At 48.3% G+C, this 20,328-nt stretch overlaps 1 long non-coding RNA gene across 1 annotated transcript; it reads right to left on the reverse strand.

The window, feature by feature from the left end:
• Positions 1-10,675: 10,675 nt before the first annotated feature.
• Positions 10,676-19,497, reverse strand: LOC149435705 (uncharacterized). The gene is made up of 2 exons (XR_016308372.1): positions 19,271-19,497; positions 10,676-13,359 (listed from the first exon to the last, which is right to left on the reverse strand). It is a non-coding gene; the product is annotated as an uncharacterized LOC149435705 (long non-coding RNA).
• Between the last annotated feature and the right edge of the window lie 831 nt (positions 19,498-20,328).

Genomic DNA, 20,328 nt, shown 5'->3' on the forward strand with positions numbered 1-20,328 from the left:
GTGTGGCGGTGATCAGGGACACTGACTGGTGACAGTATGTAAAAAAATGTTTTTTTCAATTTTTAATATTTATTTTCTTTATTACAATTTTGTTTTTTGGGATTTTGTGACCATAGCAATACAGTATTACCATAGTAACCCTGCAATACTCTGGGGAGGTCATCAGGATTTTTTTTTTTTACTATGAGCACTTATAACAATGATAATCACTGTTATAAGCAACCATTTTTTTCTGAATGAAATCCATTCATTCAGTGTACTATTGTGATTGGCCACAGCTAATCACATGGTTCAGATTTGCTGTAATTGGCCTTACCTGTATCATGTGATCACTGTGAACAATTACACAGATCCACACAACAGCATACCTCCCAACTTTCTGAGATGGGAATGAGGAAAACCTACTAGCAAACGTACGTAGGCACCATTGATGGGACACAGTTCCTCCCAATGAAGCCAGTGATGGGGCACAATTCCCCCCAATTTACATCAACAATTGGGCACAATGACACCAATGATGGGACACAATTCCTCCCAATGAAACCAGTGATGGGGCACAATTCCCCCAATTTACATCAACAATGGGACCCAATGACACCAATGATGGGGCACAATTCCCCCCAATTTACATCAACAATGGGGCCCAATGAGACCAATGATGGGGCACAATTCCTCCCAACGAAGCCAGTGATGGGGCACAATTCCCCCCAATTTACATCAACAATGGGGCCCAATGACACCAATGATGGGGCACAATTCCCCGCAATTTACATCAACAATGGGGCCCAATGACACCAATGATGGGGCACAATTCCTCCCAATGAAGCCAGTGATGGGGCACAATTCCCCCCAATTTACATCAACAATGGGGCCCAATGACACCAATGATGGGGCACAATTCCCCCCAATTTACATCAACAATGGGGCCCAATGACACCAATGATGGGGCACAATTCCTCCTAATTTACATCAACAATGGGGTACAATGACACCAATGATGGGGCACTATTCCTCCCAATCATACAAATGATGGGACGCTATTCCTACCAATGACACCAACAATGGGGCACAATTACACCATTAATGGGAAACAATTCCTCCCAATGACACCAAGGATGGGGCATTGTTTACTCCAACTGATGCTGGGACATTTTCTACTCCCGATGGTCACAGTGTGGCCACTATAATGTCTTAAGGACAGTAAACTGGCCCTTTGTTTAAAAAGTTTGGAGACCCCTGCTATAGAACATGAATTTCACACGTGGGTAAGATGACATGTTGTTCCTCCAGCTGTAAGGAATTCAGTTCAGACTGAAATGGCAGCTCAGAGATGACATAATCTTATTAATCTCAATGCCTGCGCACTACTTTGTTGTCTTCACAAAGTCGGACACAGATCAGACCCTGCTGCAGCCTTTCCCCTTGTGACTTGCTACAATGTGCTGCTCACTGGAGGAGAGAAGACTGAGGAAATGCTACCTCCTGCCTGAAGCAATGATGATATCATCTGCGGCTAGGCAAAGTCCCCATTAAAGGATGTCTTTTTACCAGGGCTTTTTTTCAGCAGGAACATGCAGGAACGCAGTTCTGGCAACACCAGCACTGAATGTATGTAATGGCAAGGGGTGCTGGTGTGTGTTGGAAGGTCTAATGATGCTGGCTGCTGGGGGAGCTATAGTTACTAGAGGGGATTTATTTTTGCGTGGTCAATTGGTGCCGGGACGGTCTGTTGTTGCTGGTGGGGGATCTATATTTGCTGGGGGAGAATTTTTGCTGGAAGGGATCTACTGTTGAGGTAGGGTTCTGTTGTTTTTGGCTGCTGGAGAGCCTATTGATGCTGACTGCTGAGGGATTTGTTGTTACTGCTGAAGGTCTACTGTTGCTAGGATTGTATTTTGTTACAGGGGTCCATTATTGCTGAGGGAATCTATTGTGCTGAGGGAATCTATTGTTGCTGGTGGGGTCTATTGCTGCTGGCTGCAGGGGGTACATTTCTTTATGGCTTTTCTGGTTATTATTAAAAAATTCCATACAAATTCTACAAAATAATACTTGGCTCTGGGAGGTGGGTAGGGAGTGGAACCAAGGGAAGGTGCTCGGAGGTAGGTAGGGGGTGGAACCAAGGAACGGTGCTCATGGCTGGGTAGTGGGTGGAACCAAGGGATGGTGCTCAGAGGTGGGTAATGGGTGGAACCAAGGGAAGGTGCTCGGAGGTGGGTAGGGGGTGGAACCAAGGGATGATGTTCGGAGGTGGGAAGGGGTGGAACCAAGGGATGGTGTTCGGAGGTGGGTAGGGGGTGGAACCAAGGTAAGGTGCTCAGAGGTGGGTAGGGGGTGGAACCAAGGCACGATGTTCGGAGGTGGGAAGGGGTGGAACCAAGGGATGGTGTTCGGAGGTGGGAAGGGGTGGAACCAAGGGATGGTGTTCGGAGGTGGGTAGGGGGTGGAACCAAGGGACGGTGCTTGGAGGTGGGTAGGAGTAGAACCAAGGGAAGGTGCTTGGAGGTGGGTAGGGGGTGGAACCAAGGAACGGTGTTCGGGGGTGGGACGGGGTGGAACCAAGGGATGGTGTTCAGAGGTGGAAAGGGGTGGAACCAAGGGACGGTGTTCGGAGGTGGGTAGGGGGTGGAAACTAGGGACGGTGCTCGGAGGTGGGTAGGGGGTGGAACCAAGGGACGGTGCTCGGAGGTGGGTAGGGGGTGGAACCAAGGGAAGATGTTCAGAGGTGGGAGGGGTGGAACCAAGGGACGGTGTTTGGAGGTGGGAAGGGGTGGAACTAAGGGATGGTGTTCGAAAGTGGGTAGGGGGTGGAACCAAGGGACAGTGCTTGGAGGTGGGTAGGGGTAGAACCAAGGGAAGGTGCTTGGAGGTGGGTAGGGGGTGGAACCAAGGAACGGTGTTCGGGGGTGGGACGGGGTGGAACCAAGGGATGGTCCAAGGGACGATGCTCGGAGGTGGGTAGGGGGTGGAACCAAGGGACGGTGCTCGGAGGTGGGTAGGGGGTGGAACCAAGGGACGGTGCTCGGAGGTGGGTAGGGGGTGGAACCAAGGAAAGATGTTCAGAGGTGGGAGGGGTGGAACCAAGGGACGGTGTTCGGAGGTGGGAAGGAGTGGAACCAAGGGATGGTGTTCGGAGGTGGGTAGGGGGTGGAACCAAGGGAAGGTGCTCGGAGGTGGGTAGGGGGTGGAACCAAAGAACGGTGTTTGGGGGTGGGAAGGGGTGGGACTAAGGAATGGTGTTCAGAGGTGGAAAGGGGAGGATCCAAGGGACGGTGTTCGGAGGTGGGTAGGGAATGGAACAAAGGGATGGTGCTCGGAGGTGGGTAGGGGGTGGAACCAAATGACGGTGTTCGGAGGTGGGTAGGGGGCAGAGACACGAAGTAACTCAGAAGGGGGAGTTCCTGCACCTAGTTTCTGAAACAAAAAGCCCTAATAAAATTGTACATTGTCATATGTAAAAAGAACAAATACAACTTGTGTGCACCTCACAGGGTGACATAAAACCCTTCCTCACGTAGAGGGTGCAGTGACCAAGTGGTAAGGCGTTGGTCTGAATCCTGACACCTCAGCTGTGTTAACAAATGTTAATCTGACACACATCAGCTTCTGCCACAGCCTCTCACCTTGTGATGTGTTTGAACAAAGTAGCAATGTACAGTCAGATCACTGGGAGAGGAGAGACTGAGGGAATGCCACCTTCTGCCTGAAACAGACTGGTTATATCATCTGTGCCTAGGCAGAATCCCTGTAAAAGGACAGCTTTTTACTGATAAAAGAGGTGGAGCTTTTCTGGAAAATGCTACTAATGCTTTCATAACATAAAACAATTTGTCCAATAGAGGGCGTAGTGGCAGGGTGGAATCAAACAATAGATGGAAGGCTCAGTGAGCAAGGCTAGGCCCAAATATACTAGAGACAGATTGTGTTGTCATATGTAGAAAGTACAAACACCAAATACAACTTGTATGGAGGAATTGAGCTGTAATCTGAATAGAGGAAGGCCAGTGGATGTGTGTATCTGGATTTCACCAAATCATTTGATACAGTACTCCATAAATGCTTAATTTACTAATTGAGTTGTCCCTGACACTAATATAGCCCCAATCCAGCTATTTTCATTTTCTCCACTCAAAGATGAAACAGAGGGGGGGCACTCCTCCGCCGCGCACATTTCCTTGTCGATCGGCCTCCTGGGGAGTTGATCCTGTCCGCCACCTTTGTCCTCACCCTCTGCCTCCCTCCCCCCCCCCCCCGCTGTCATGGGGAAAAAAACGCGGCCTCCCGCGCCTCCAGTGCTCAGCTCCAGAGCCGACCTGCCTATGAGGCCTACTCAGCAGCTGAAGCCACGGCCTCAATTTTGGCCGCATCCCTGCCGCGGTCCTCAGGCTCCCCGGACGTCTCTTCAGACCTGGAGAGCCCCAACAGCCCCCTGTGCAGGGCACCAACCCCCCACAGCCCTCCTTGCAGGCCACGGACCACCCACGGCGCTCGGGGGCCGCAGACCACCCACAGCCCTCCATACAGGCCGCAGGTCACCCACAGCTCTCCCTGTGGGCCATAGATCACCCACAGCCTCCACTGCGGGCCGCAGACCACCCTCAGCCCTCCATGCGGGCCGTAGACCACCCACAGCCGCCCTTGCGGGATGCGGATCTCCTGGCCAGGTTTAAAACCATGCTGCAACAGGAGCTTCACACCGCTACCTCCAGACTGGCGAATCATCTCACCAAGGAAATTCGCGAATTGGGTAGCCGCACTAATGTGCTTGAAGATAAGATGGACGCCGCGGCTACGGTGATCGAAAATCACGAACAGGACCTTTCAGACTTGCAAAGAGAGCTTGACGAGGCTCTCTTGCGCTTGGAAGACTTTGAAAATAGGTCCCGTCGTGGTAATCTTCGCCTACGTGGCCTGCCCGAAGCCATCGTTGACCTCACGTCCACTGCCACCGCGCTTTTCCAAGAATTGGATCCGGCAATACCAATAGACTGTCTGGAGTTTGATCGCATTCATCGGGCCCTGGGTCCGAGGAGGTCTGAGGGTCCTCCTAGGGACATCATAATTAAATTCACTTATTACCGCACGAAAGAATCGCTACTTCGTTCTGCGCGAGACAAGCAAGATCTTCACTTTCAAGGTCATTCATACCAGCTATTTGCGGATCTATGTTTTTGATGTTGCTTATTTTTTGTTTTGCAGATTGCAACATCTTTCTATGCAATATTGATCTGTACTGTTGGTGATCCCTGATTCCCGCCGGCCCCTTACAGTCCGATTATAAGTTGAATTTTTCATTTTATCCCCCCCCCCCTTTTTTTTTTCGGTGTTATTGTACCTTTTTATATATACTGAGGGCCTCCCTGGCTCATGGTCCCATGCCTTATATGATTGGTGCCAGCTTCCGATCTAACGGGGTCGTGAACCAGGGATACCTAGTTTCTATTTTTTTGATATGTCTGTGTACCTGTTTACATTTTTTTATGTATTATGGTGTCATATTATGCATTATTAAGGTAATGTACTTGCATTGTCTTTTTGCCTGTTTTGTTCCTCCCCCCCCCTTTTTTTTTTTCTCCCTTCTTTCCTTCCCCTCCCCATGAAGGTTTTATGTAGTATGTTGGTTATGAAGCACCTCTGTGCCCAGTGGTAGAGCCACCCACCAAATAGATTTCAACACAAATTGTTTTTCACTTGCTGAAGGTGATTTCGCACCACCAACGTGGTATCCTCTTATTGCTGGGTGATTCGAATGTTGCTCTTAATTCCTCTGTCGATCGCCATTACCCGATGGCAGGGACCACTAGCCACGACCTCAGGAATCTAAATTGCGTGATACATTGCAAGCTTATGGTCTGGTTGATGTATGGCAATGCATCCTACGTCGCGGGAATACACTTTTTATTCGGCCCCACACTTGCGCTTTTGCAGAATAGATCACGTTTTCATTTCCTTTCATCATTTTTCTTTAATTCAGAATATTGTCATGTCGACCTCACCCTGGTCGGATCATGACCCACTGGTCTTTTCGCTAAGTCTTTCTGGTATGGCTCGGACCTCTTTTCGGTGGAGACTCCATGAATCCCTGCTCACCACTCGGGCTTCTTGCTCCCCGTTTCTTTCGCACATCCAATCCTATTTTACGGACAATGTGGGTTCTGTATCCTCGGCCGGCACTCTGTGGGAAGCTCAAAAGGCTACCATTAGGGGTCATCTAATTCAAATTGCCTCCTTCAGGAAACGGGCCAGAGAGAAGAAGATGCTGGAATTGACCTCGAGATTGGCCGTGGTGGATGCTACTTGGAAAGCCTGCCCAACTACGGCCAATAGGAAGGCTCAAGATGTGGTGGCTGCTGAACTTAATCTTCTTTCCACTATACGAGCTGAGAAGGCCTTACGTTGGGCCGGTCATAGGTTTTACACAAGCACCAATAAACCGGAGCCAATGTTGGCCAAGAAACGTAATTTGTTTGGTCACACGCATGGCCTCACCTCAGACCCTGTGAAAATTACTCATAGATTTGCAGATTTTTTGTCCTCTCTCTATCAAAAACCGAACACCGAACATGCTGATAGCATGCATGTTCGGCAACATGCTGTTGCCGAACATGCTGATAGCTTTTTTGCTGAGCTACGCCTACCCTCTTTATCAGACACGGCCCGAGATGCCCTGAATGCGGATATCTCTGAATCTGAACTCTACCAAGCCATCAAATCCGTAAAGGCCTCCAGATGGGTTTTCTGGGCTCTATTATAAAAAATTTGCCACCGTTCTGGTTCCTCATTTGATGGCCTTTTTCAATTCCTTGAAGCAGGGTTCCCGACTTTCCTTGGAGTCTCTTCAGGGACATATTACTATGATCCCTAAGAAAGCTGAAGATGCCTTTGACCCGCAAGCTTTCAGACCGATCTCTCTGCTAAACGTGGACTTGAAGATTCTGGGACAGATTCTGAGCACCCGAATTAACAAGTATCTAATCTCACTTATTCATCGTGATCAGGTTGGCTTCGTACAAGCTGCTGATAACAAAGTCATCCATCTCATTCATATTTTACATGGCCGCAAGATACCAGGGTTTCTTTTATCCCTAGATATTTATAAAGCGTTCGACTCACTTTCCTGCGAATATTTTACATATTTGCTGTCTAGATGGGGGTTTGGTAACACATTCCTGGCTTGGATCTCGGCCTTATATTCGTCTCCCTCGGCCTCGGTTAAATATGCAGGTTTTTTTCCCCATCCTTCTCTATTTTTAGGGGCACAAGACAGGGATGTCCATTATCACCTGCTCTTTTTGTTCTCGCTCTCGAACCTTTAGCTGCAGCCATTCGAAATCACCCGGATATTTCTGGTGTCCCCTATGCCGGCATTCAATAAAGGGCCAACTTCTATGCAGATGATGCCCTTTTGGTTTTAACCAACCCTCTCATTACTCTCCCTAATCTCCAGGCCATATTGGACCATTTCTCGACTATATCTGGCCTTTGCATCAATTTGTCTAAGACCACGGCATTGAATATTATGCTCCGTGCTGACCTGGTTGAACGGTTGCAGACTCAATTTTCCTACCGTTGGGCGTCCCATTCTCTGGCTTATCTTGGCGTTACTCTTACTCCCTCCTACTCTGCCTTATTTTTGGCCAATTATTACCCTTTACTGCGATCCATTACTTCCCTGCTTCACTCTTGGCGGTTTCCTTCTTTATCATGGATTGGCCGGATACATGCTGTTAAGATGACTGTTCTACCGAAGATCTTGTAATTTTTCCGTACTCTCCCTGTTCATGTTCCTGCATCTTTCCTTCGTGTACTACAGAGTCGGATTCTCAGTTTTATTTGGGCTCGTAAATGTCCCAGAGTGCCTAGAGCCACTTTGTATACCCATAGACTACGGGGAGGTTTGGGAGTTCCACATGTTTCTAGATACTATTTGGCGGCTCAGATTTCCCAGTTGTCTATGCTTCATGCCACAACAGATATTCCATTGTGGGTACTCTTGGAACTACCCAACTGTTCTCCGCTTTCTTTAACTACATTGCTTTGGCTCCCGCCTAAGTTGCACCCTCCGGATTTGAGCCTTATTATGCTTCACATTTTGAGAATCTGGGACTCTGTTAAATATTCGGGGAATTTAATTTCGCCATTCCTACCCCTTTTGCAGATCACTCACAATCCTTTATTTCCGCCAGGCCTAGAACATACCTCTTCTTTCTCTTGGTGGACCTCCCATGGCTTTGTTATTGTATATGATTTTCTGAACGCATCTTGGGAGTCTCTTCGAGAATCTAGGGGGGTCCCGCCGCGCTAATATTATCGGTATTTGCAATTGCGCCACTGGGTCCTATCCCTCTGTCGTACCTCTACATATCCTTACCGCAAAACGCCCTTTGAACACGCTTGTCAGCATTCCCCAGGGTCCCCTGGCCTTATTTCGGTAATATATGCCTCCCTTAACAGTAGGTCTTCTTCATCGCCTCTGTCTTATGTTTCTCAATGGGAACGAGATCTGGGTGTTTCGACTGTGGCGGAGGATTGGTGTAAGGCCTGGGATACGGTGGCGAAATGTTCATTTAATACAGTCACTCTTGAGGCAGCCTACAAAGTTCTACTTTGGTGGTACTGGGTCCCGGCTCGGACTGCTCACTTTAATCCGTCTAGCGGAGATAGGTGTTTCCGGAACTGTGGTCTACGCGGGGACGTCTTGCACATTTGGTGGTCATGCCCACAATTGATCGGCTTCTGGTCTAGGGTTTTCGGTTTGCTTCAAACGCTATTTCATATTACGGTCCATAGGGATACAAGGGTGGCCCTCCTGCATTGCCCAATTTTGGGTCTGTCTAGGTCTCAACAGAAATTGGCATCCTACCTATTCATTTCGGCTAAACATACTATAGCTCAAGCTTGGAGAACCCCTTTGGTAGCCTTCCAAGGGATGAGGACTCGGATGAATGCTATGTTGTTCAATGAGCAGATGTCTACCATTCTTCATGATTCTCATCCGAGATTCCTTAAGGTTTGGGAACCTTGGATACCCTATTCCTTGCCATCCCTGCCTCCTACTAGTTATGGCCTCCTATAGTCCCTGCTGGTGTTAGCCCCAGATCCGTGATCCCTTTAATTTCCCTTCTTTCATGTTTTCTTTCTGATTCCCTTTTGTTTTCTTTTCTTGCTATTTTCTTCTAATTTCTTTTCTTTTCCCTTTTTTCTAATATAATGTTGGATTATTGCTGCTCTTTGGCTCGGCTGTTTGCCGTCCCTTTTTGATGTCTTCGGACTTTTTTGTTATTTGACTATTACAAGGCAGCAGGATGTTCCTGTCTATGTTATTGTTCCGCTCTGCCCCTGCGAGGGCTTGATATGTTCTTAAAAATCAAAACTTTCCTAATAAAAATATTGAAACAGAAAGGAGAAACAGAGTACAGGGGCGGGGTTTCTTTTTTTGACTGATCACAATGATAGCCAATCACAGGCTACTACAGCAATCATCATCAATCAATTTGAAATGTAGACCCTAAGCCCGGGTTTACACTACAGCGGTAGCAGAAAACCCATGTGATTCGCACAGAAACCGCACCGCATTCCTGTACAAATCACATGCGATTTGTGTGCGGTGCGATTGGAGTCGTACATTTTGAATGGATCTATTCACAGCGCATTCGCACCAAGCGCACAGTGCGCAGAAGTTGCCAACTGTCTGCAGAGCCAATAGCTAAAGACTTCCAAACTTGGTGTGGCCTTCAGATGAGTCCAACAACAGTGTGTAGAGAGCTTCATGGAATGGGTTTCCATGGCCGAGCAGCTGCATCCAAGCCTACCATCACCAAGTGCAATGCAAAGCGTCAGATGCCGTGGTGTAAAGCACGCCGCCACTGGACTCTGGAGCAGGGAAGATTTGTTCTCTGGAGTGACCACTCATGCTTCTCTGTCTGGCAATCCAATGGACGTGTCTGGGTTTGGCAGTTGCCAGGAGAACGGTACTTGCCTGACTGCATTGTGCCAAGTGTAAATTTTGGTGGAGGGGGGGATTATGGTGTGGGGTTGTTTTTCATAGGTTGGGCTTGGCCCCCTAATTCCAGTGAAGGGAACTCTTAAGGTGACATTTTGGACAATTTCATGCTCCCAACTTTGTGGGAGGAGTTTGGTGATGGCCCCTTCCTTCCAACATGACTGCCCACCAGTGCACAAAGCAAGGTCCATAAAGACATGGAGGAGCCAGTTTGGGGTGGAGGAACTTGACTGGCCTGCACAGAGTCCTGACCTCAACCCCATAGAACATTTTTGGTATGAATTAGAGCGGAGACTGCGAGCCAGGCCTCCTCCCCCGAAATCAATGCCTGACCTGACAAATGTGCTTCTGGAAGAATGGTCCAACCTTCCCATAGACAACCTCCTAAACCTTGTGGACGGCATTTCTTATCTCTTCCAGTAACAGAAAATTACTAAATACTATGCTGGAATCAAACAATTGATGGAAGAATCACATTGTATTGTCAGATGTACAAATACCACATATGACTTGTCCGCATTTCTCATAGGGTGACATAAAAGAACTTCTCCTATAGAGGGCACAGTGTCCAGGTGTTTTGGACTCGGTCACCTACAGACCATTTACCGTGATCTACCAGTGAGCCAAATTAATATAGAATTACGTGCACGTGGAAGAAAGACACTGACACTGTTGCAGTTTGCCAACTTCCTAAAATTCTGTTTTATTGAGGAACTAACAGTATCATTTATAGGGCTTATGATGCAGGCAAAGCATATACATTGATTGGGTGAAAAGTCCACTGGGTTTCTGCGTGTTCTTCCATCCGTGTTGATATCTTAATTATCATCATTGTTCTGTCAACTTATATCTGATTGTTTTCTTAAGACAGTAAGGAATTTAAAGAGCAAGAAGCAGATAGTAGCAAGACTATAGAATTGTCATTTTACTGATCATCTAATAAAACGTGGCTGTCTATCACAATCCACTACAATCCCCCCTTAAAATGGCTATTTTATTCCTGACTGTCCCTATGTCTTCTGATGTCCTGACTGCCTGGTGGCCCTCCCCTTGGAACTCTTTTAAGACGCATATAGAGCCCCTGAGTGGCTAATCCATCCCTAGAGTCTCGATACGTCCTGAGAAGGCCACAGTCAGGCACTGTCTTTCCCTGCTTGTAGTTGTCTGTTGGGGGGGAAAGTTGTAGCATTCCCTCTTTTTTATAAGTCTGAAATATGATGATCAGGGGCCACGGTCTGTAAGGGAGTATAGGATTCCCTTTCTTCACAGGGGAGTTCAACATTGTTATAGTTCAGGAATGTAGGGGAGATCTCGTTCACAGCTTTCCCTATTAGCCTCTTAATGCAAGGGATCACACAGCAGGCGACTATTGCCATTAGAATGATAATACCCAGGATAACCACCCCTGCTTGGGCGAGGGCTTTCTGCCAGCCACTCAGCCATCCAAACCACTGATCCCAGGGATGTGTAATACCTGAGTTTTCCTTAAGTTCATTTGACAGGTCCTCCAACCTCTTGATGGCCAGCGTCACCTTCCCATTTGGGCCTGTGTTATCTGGGATATACGTACAGCAGGTCATGGTCTTTGGTATCATTTTACAGACCCCCCCTTTTTCAGCTAATAACATATCGAGTGTCATACGATTTTGAAAGACCATGTTAGAAGTAGCCTCCAACTGCTCTGCTATCCCCTTTAGGGCATCTCGTGTGTAATTTACAAACCGTTGTTGATTATAGTAAATGTAGTTTATCCAATCTACATTCTTGTTCTCAGTGATGAAGAGGAATAGGGATTCAAATCCTGCGGCCACCTGGTCTCTGGCCTTGAATTCATCGGGTACCCCCCTTGGGACTCCCATTGCGTCCATATAGACATAGGGGTCAAAACTCCCTTGTGGGGCACTCCGTTTCTGCTTGTTTGCATGGGGGGGGGGGTTGGGCACCCCCTTAAGTAATGGATTTGAGAGGATATGCAGTGGCATTATGGCCTTGGCAAGGGTACATTCCCCTCTCCATTTCCCTGTCAGTCAGTCCTAATCTTCTGATCACCACAGATCCAGAATATATCCCCTAATGATATGACCTGGTTCTGGGTTCGATCTGACCAGGCTGTACTATAAGCAGCGCAGAATCCCTTTGTGAAATTCCCCAGGAACCTTCCTCCTCCCTCGTAGTTGGCATAGCAGGTATAATTACCGGGATATATAGTTATCCCATTTGGCCCATTTGGGGCCTTTTCGTCTCCTTGGATTAGGGGGTAACGCTTCTTCCAGTCCTCACATAAAGACTGGTTCGTAGAGATGTTAGTATACAGGCTTAAGACACACTCCTCTATGGAATCTGGTAGGGTTAGTGACACCGTCCCCAGATGTGGTCTGGCATGCCCACACACATAGCAGTTGGACTTATTATGAGAGTTTGCATTGTATCTCATCCATTCTAACCACAGATTAGTGTCTGAGAATCCGGTCTCTACTGCCATAGTGTCCTCAAAGGATGGGCTTGCCAGAGCCACCATTTCTCCCAACTCCTGAAATTTAGGCATCAAGGGATTGGGAGAAGGGAGAGAATGATTAAGGGGGGCCAACCACTCTTTTGAAAGGTACAGTATCTTTCAGTTGGAACTCACAATGGTGGATTGTGCCACCTCCGGGGTATAACACCCCTAGAAGGTAAGTTCCCTGATCTCCTGGACTGGGGTTCTCTATGGTCAGAGTAAGGGGGATGGCTACAGTGAATTGCTTGTTCATTTTTGTGGATCACCTATCTACCTTAGGGGTGGTGAGTGAGTGTCATTCGGGAATTAGAGATTTTCCATACCGGTCAAAGTGCTCTACTGCACTTTGTGGCTTATTCCCCCAATCCGGTCCCGTTTTCCATCCCACTGATCCCCAGTAGCCACAATCTGCCCCCAATAATTATCTGTAACACATATATATATTGTGGAGGCAATGGGGACAGGTGTGTTCTTGCACAAGCTATGATTGAAGAAAAATGTTGCTACTTGTATGTTCGATGAATTATACCAAAACTGTTATCAGGCCACTCTGTTCGGGTGTCCCACCTTCCCTTGTGATTGCCATTCTTTGTCCCCCACCCATTCCCCAAAGCACATACAAAAGGATATATGCGTATACTCTCATGTTTCTAGTTGTCTTCTTGAGGTGCAGCTTTCTTGCAGTGAGAGGCGTGGATCCAGGTACTCTTTCCTTCTAACTTCACTGAGGTGGCCATCACCAGGAGCACCTGGAAAGGACCATCATATCTGGGTTCCAATGTATGTTTCCGCAGAAACTTCTTGACCAAGACCCAGTCTCCAGGTTGCAAAGTGTGCGTTCCAGTGTCCAGCTCAGGATCTGGAATGGAGGAGAAAACTTGCGCATGGATATTAGTCAACACACGTGCCAAAGATATCACATACTTTTCAATGAGTCAGACTGCAACTGTAACTGTTGAGGATAGTAGGTACCCAGTCTAGGGGCGGACCCAAACAAAATCTCATAGGGAGATAACCCATGACTCCCCCTTGGTGTGTATCTAACACTGAAAAGAGCAATAGGCAAGCTGTCCGGCCATCCTATGCCTACTTCTTGGGCCATTTTTAACATTCTTTACTTCAGGACCCCATTCAGGTGTTCTACCTTCCCACTACTCTGGGGATGATAGGGTGTGTGAAACGCAAGTGTGACCCCCAGAGCCCCCAGATCTCTTTTGTGACATTGGCAGTAAAAGCTGGTCCCTGATCGCTTTCAACCACCTCGGAAACCTCATATCTGCAGACTATCTCCGTGAGCAGCTTCTTGGCCGTGGTTCTTGCCGTCTGGTTGGTTACTGCGAACGCCTCTGGCCATCCTGAGAACATATCCACCACCACTAGGGCATATTCAAATCGTCCACTTTTCGGCATCTGGATATGGTCTATCTGGATCCTCTGAAATGGATATAGTGCCCTGGCCAGATGTTTGCTTGGAGGTTTTTCAGGTCTTCCAGGGTTGCACTTGGCACACACAACACAAGACTTACAGAATCTGTCTGTGTAAGGCATAATTCCGGGTGCCATGTAGTATTTATTGATCAAAGAGTTCATTAGCTTGGACAGGTGTGATGCCCCATGTGCCCACTGCACTGTGGCCGGATATAAGGATCTGGGAAGCAAAACCTTCTTCCCCACCACCCACAACCCTTTGTCCTCAACTGCTCCTTTCTGCATCCATTCCTTCCTTTCTTCTTCTGAAACGTTATCCTGGGCTTCCTGGAGTTGGTTGTCCTTGGGCTGATGAATTAACACAGGCACCACCTCACTGCACCTCTCTTCATCCTCTTTCTGCTCCCTGACCGCAGCTTGCTTAGCAGCCATGTCTGCCAGATGATTTCCTTTTGCTTCCATAGTGGTCAATTTACTGTGGGCCTTCACCTTCAGTATGGTCACTTGAGCTGGTAGTAAGAGTGCTTCCATAAGGTGGTTGATCGCCTTTCCATACTTTACAGGAGTCCCAGCTGCCGTGAAGAAGCCCCTCATTTTCCAGATTAGGCCAAAATCAAATGCAACCCCCAGTGCATATCTGGAGTCCGTGTAAATGTTAGCTGTCTGTCCTTTTGTTAATTCACAGGCTTTGGTGAGGGCCCTCAGTTCAGCCTCTTGTGCAGACATAAAAGGTGGAAGAGGTCTAGCTTGCAGTACCATTGTGTCAGTAGTCACAGCATATCCAGTGTGGTAGGTGCCAGCATTATCTGCAAAGCGGGATCCATCCACAAAAAGTATTAGGTCAGGATTTGATAGGGGCGTGTCATGGACTGTTGGTAGGTGTGTAGTTTCTGCCTGCATAAGTTCCAAACAGTCATGTAGCACATCCTCTGGTGCCATGTCTTCAGTGTCTTCTTCTGTTTCTTCTACCCCCCCCCCGGAAGAGAAAGAAGAGTTGCAGGGTTTATCTGGGTGCATCTGACCAGGGTGACATGATCAGGTAAAAGGAGGGAGCCTTGCAGTCGCAGATGCCTGGCGGCAGGTAGATGTTTTGGTTGGGTTTGGTTCAGTATTGCGGTAATGTCATGGGGGGCCAGAAGTGTGAGTGGATGTCCTAAGACCAAATCTGCCATTTTATCCAGGAGAAGATGAGCAGCAAAGACAGCCCTCAGACAGGAGGGACCACCTCGTGCAACCGGGTCTAGCCTGCAGGAGTAATAACCCAGGCCGGAGGCGACCCCCATGGCGTTGTGCCAGAACTCCTGTTGCATGACCCCGTCTCTCAGCCACAAAAAGTTTGAAGGGCTCATCATAATCTGGTAGACCTAGTGCAGGTGCAGTGGAAATGGCCCTTTTCAGGCGATGGAAGTCAAGTACAGCTTCTTCTGTCAGGAAGAAGGGTTCAGATTTCAGGGCATCATAAAGGGATTGCATCAAGATGGAGGCTTCTGGGATCCAGGAACGACAATAGGAAACCAACCCTAGGAAAGCATGCAGGGCTTTTGGTCCCTGAGGTATTGGGACATTCTGGATAGCCCGTACTCTATCTGCGTGAGGTGAGGAGTGGCTTGGGAAATGCAATGTCCCAAGAAGATGACAGAAGTTTGGCACCACTGTAACTTGTCCTTGGAAACCTTGCAGCCCTGTTCAGCCAGGTGGTGGAGAAGGCTCAGAGAGGTGATTTTTCCTTCAGAGTGTTTGGTGGCACATAGGAGCAAGTCGTCCACGTATTGGTGCACTATGACTTCCGGGTGTGACTGTTGCCAGGTGCTGAGGATGGTTGCCATGGCCTTTGTAAATTGGCTTGGTGAATTTTGGGCCCCTTGGGGCATAACTCTCCAGGTATACTGTCGGCCGGCATGGGTAAAGGCGAAGAGGTACATGCAGGAGGGGTCCAGTGGGACACTGAAGAAGGCATTTGCCAAGTCAATAACTGTGAACACTTGGGCTGTGGGAGGTACCCCTGCAAGCAAGGTGTGGGGGTTTGGCACAATGGGGGTTTCCAAAATAGTTGCCTCATTGACTGCTCTCAGATCTTGAACCATGCGATATTTGGTGGGCTCACTCTTTGGAGTTCTTTTCTTTACTGGGAAAAGGGGTGTATTGCATGGGGACATACAGGGAATCAATGCCCCGTTTTCCAGAAGCACACTGACTTGTTTGGAGATGGCGTCCATCTGGGCCTGCTTCAGAGGGTATTGAGGCTTCCTTGGCAATGGTGCTCCAGGCTTAAGCTGGACCAACACTGGAGTAACTTTCAGATGGCCAATATCCTCAGGGCCGGTGGACCAAAGAGTGAGTGGCAGCTCCTGTAAGACCTGTTCTACATGGTCTGGTAAGGGGCGGCCTGAAACTTCTGGTAGAGACATCATCAGTGGTAATGAACACAGAGCTGAATGGTGCCATTTGGTTGGTAGGATATAGTTGCTTGCAACCTGGATAAGACATCAGCTCCCAGTAGGTTCAACGGGCAAGTGTTTGACACCACAAAGCGAGACAGAAGATTGGGTAAGGTGCCGATATGTAGAGGTTTTGTAAGCCAACTGCGTTGTGGGCAGCCGTCCACTCCAACACAGGAAAACATCAATGTTTGAGAGGTCTGTTTCACTGGGTAGATCTTCTCTCCGCAAAACGCTTCTGGCTGCACCTGTGTCCACTAAGAATTGTGTAGGATGTCCCTCAATGGGGACAGTGACCTTTGCTAGAGGCCCACTAGCACAATGTCCCTGAGAAGAAACAGTCATAAGGGGAGAGGACACAGGCTTGCCCCTGTCCTATTGGAGAAGGTTTAGATGTTCTTGGGTAGGATCTGTCCATGTGGGTCCTGGAGGTGGTGGAGGTGGTGGCAAATCAGACTCTTCCCACCCTGAATTGTATTTATTGGGTCGCCGTGGACGTCTGGGAGCTCTGCATTCTCTTCTGAAATGTCCAGGCTTTCCACAATTGAAGCAGACGGGTGAGTTCCTTCTGGGGACTTGTTCTCCGGCTGACAACATGAGTGGTGTTGATTTCCGGGTCGTCTGGGCCACTTCCAGACCTTTTGCCACCAGCAGTAGTATATCCAGGCTTAGGGTGCGATATTCCGGGCAGGCGACTATCAAAGCCTTGCGGACAGACTCCTTTAGTCCTGATACAAACGCTGAGGCCAACATTTGGGTATGTACCTTGTTATGGACACTGAATCCCAGGTCCGTAAACACCTGTGTTAGTCTGGTATGGAATTTTTTCACCGACTCAGTCTTGTCTTGGGTAATGTCCTGCAACGTGGTGGCCTGGTCCGCCAGTCTCTCTCTGGCCCACTGCTGCAACTGGTCACAGAAGGAAATTCCCGAGGCATAAGTGGTGTCCTCATTTGGCTTTACTCTGGTGAGGTCCTTTTCCATTATAGGCCAATATGCATCCCCAGCCTTGATCTCACACAGACTGACTAAATCCCTCCAGGCTGTGGAATAGGTCTTATGGATCTGGGCTATACGCCAGTAAAAAGGCATCGGGTGTTTCTTCGGGTCCGGGAGAGTTGTGACCAGCGAAGATGCTTGGGATGGGGTGAAGGCCACATACATGATAGGGGCATCAGGTATGGGGGAAAGTAGGGGAGTGGGGGACTGAGCCATTGTGCATGTCCCCATATCAGACTCATACATAGGTAGTCTTTGCCGGGGGGAATGCGTAGTCTGGGCAAGTGGTTGGATGAGCGGCTTGGTTTCCGGACCTGGACTGCGGCCTTCCAGGGGTGGGTAGTCCTGTTGGGGGCAGATGGAGCTGGCATCATCTGCCTGTGTGACCCAGCGATCCACCGTGGCTGCTGTCACTTCTGGGGCCCTTCTATCTATTTGGGGGGTCAGGGAGTCCGGGTCAGTAAACTTCCAGTCCTTCCATGTCCTGGGCATTTTTGGTTTAAACTGGTCTGAGGTTACTACAGGCATTAGGGGTGTGTGAAGTGCCGAAGGTGGTTGGGAGCCAGAGACAGTAAGCACTGGGCAAAGGGGGGCAGCTGGCATGAGGTGTGTATGGTATATCGGTGTGCTAGGCCCAGAGACAACATGGCTTCCGGTGGCCTCACTGGGCGCCGCCATCTTTGATGAGGGCGAAAGGGGCGGGGGCGGAAATGGAGGTGACTGAGTTGGAAGCATCGGATATTGCATAGTCAGCTTCCGGTTACATCCCTTGCAAATCTCCTCCCACCCTGGATTTTTAACTGAACACCCCTTACATATCCGGAGGTTTTGACTACACGGTATGCAAAAATCTGAACTCTCGGGGTGGGGCCTTCCTGTATTTCCACATGCCTCGCACCTCCAGGACGGGCCATCATCATAGGGGGGTGGCGCCTTGCCGGGCGCGTCTCCTTTCCTGTAATCTACATATACAACTCCCCCATCCTGATGCAGCTTTTGCTCCACCCACCCCTCATGGTGTAGGGCGCGGGCCACATTAAACCAAGTTTCTGCTGTGTTTAACATGTTATGCTTCATTAGAAGCCCTTTCTTCTCTTTACACAGTTTCCTCCACCAGTTCACAAGCAAATGAACTGTTCTCTGGCTTCGTAAGTTTCTGTCCCATTTTGTTTTACTTCCCTCCCGGGGACCCTAAGGTGGACCCCAAAGCCGTCACTCTCTCTTGTTCTGAAAGTGCTCTGTCGTGAGACGGTTTAAGCAGAACCCACGCAGCACTAACCCCCCTGCTTCTCCAGTGACTTCCCTATTTTTCAGCTCCACTGAGAGTAATGTACATTAACCCTGTAAACCAATATATCAGGAGCTACGATACGAGCGTCACTGTACTACTACTTGTACTACTTTCACCAATCCCCACTCTCCTTCATGTACACCAAACACACAGCGTGACCATGACATAGTATTTCAGACACGCCTGTTGGGAGTAAAATTTTTAATTCTTCCCCACAAGACCAATCCCTGGCTGTGGTTTTTTCCCCCGTGTCGTCATTACTGCGACTGCGAGTCCCCTCTTGTCGCCATTACTGCGACTGCGAGTTCCCCGGCAGCCTCTCTCCAATCAGGGTGTATCCTGTCCACTCCTGATGAGGAATATTGTGCCGTAATTCTCCCCTCCCTCACAGGCGCATCAACAACAACCAATCACACTGGTACACACAGACAACACAAAAGACAAAACATATCACACTGGTAGATGACGTTACACAGACAGGTGGGTTCAAAGGAGCCCCGGGCAAGTACCTGTCCTTTGCTGCTGACCAACGGACAGCCAGACGGGTGAGTAGTCCCGCTGGGTGATTCCAGACTACACAGGTAAGGAATTATTAAACATAAAAATTCACTTACCGCTTTAGGAGGTGATCAGTCTCCACGTCTGGAATGCTCCACGGTCCCCCTCATCCACTCTCGGTCGGCTGGTCCAGTGTTCAGAAAACCCGGGCCCCACGCGTTGGTGCGCCAAAAAGTTTTGTACTAGGTCACCTACAGACCATTTACCGTGATCTACCAGTGAGCCAAATTAATATAGAATTACGTGCACGTGGAAGAAAGACACTGACACAGAATGCAGTTTGCCAACTTCCTAAAATTCTGTTTTATTGAGGAACTAACAGTATCATTTATAGGTCTCATGATGCAGGCAAAGCATATACATTGATTGGGTGAAAAGTCCACTGGGTTTCTGCGTGTTCTTCCATCCGTGTTGATATCTTCCAATCATTGTCCCCAAAGAGACTCATTCCCTTTTATGGGGGTTGTTTACGTTAAAGTCACCTCGGGTGAGACTCCGGATGAAGGCGCCATCTTAATTATCACCATTGTTCTGTCAACTTATATCTGATTGTTTACTTAAGAGAGTAAGGAATTTAAAGAGCAAGAAACAGAAAGTAGCGAGACTATAAAATTGTCATTTTACTGATCATCTAATAAAACGTGGACTGTCTATCACAATCCAATACACAAGTGGTAAGGTGTTGGTCTCATAAACCAAAGATCATGGGTTCAATCCCAGATCTCATGTACTGAGCACTATAAACATTGGTGATAATTTAGTGAACCACATAAACATCACTTACTGGCTAACATGATGTGTTTCCTCAGTGCAAAGAAACTAGTTCAGACTGACAGTATACCAGTTGCTAGAATAGAAAATGGAAGGAGCCATCTTTGTTCAGTCACTGTCTACTTCCTGACTGAGATGACGGCTCAGAGATGACACAGTCATAGTTACAGTGGGGCAAAAAAGTACTTAGTCAGCCACCAATTGTACAAGTTCTCCCACTTACAAAGATGACAGAGGCCTGTAATTGGCATCATAGGGAGACCTCAACTATGAGAGACAAAATGAGAAAAAAAAATCCACTCAATCACATTGGCTGATCTGGAAAGAATTTATTTGCAAATTA

The sequence above is a fragment of the Staurois parvus genome, unplaced genomic scaffold (genome assembly GCF_062004578.1).
Source record: "Staurois parvus isolate SC_StPar_1 unplaced genomic scaffold, SC_StPar_1.0 ptg001478l, whole genome shotgun sequence".
In the NCBI taxonomy this organism is placed as follows: domain Eukaryota; kingdom Metazoa; phylum Chordata; class Amphibia; order Anura; family Ranidae; genus Staurois; species Staurois parvus.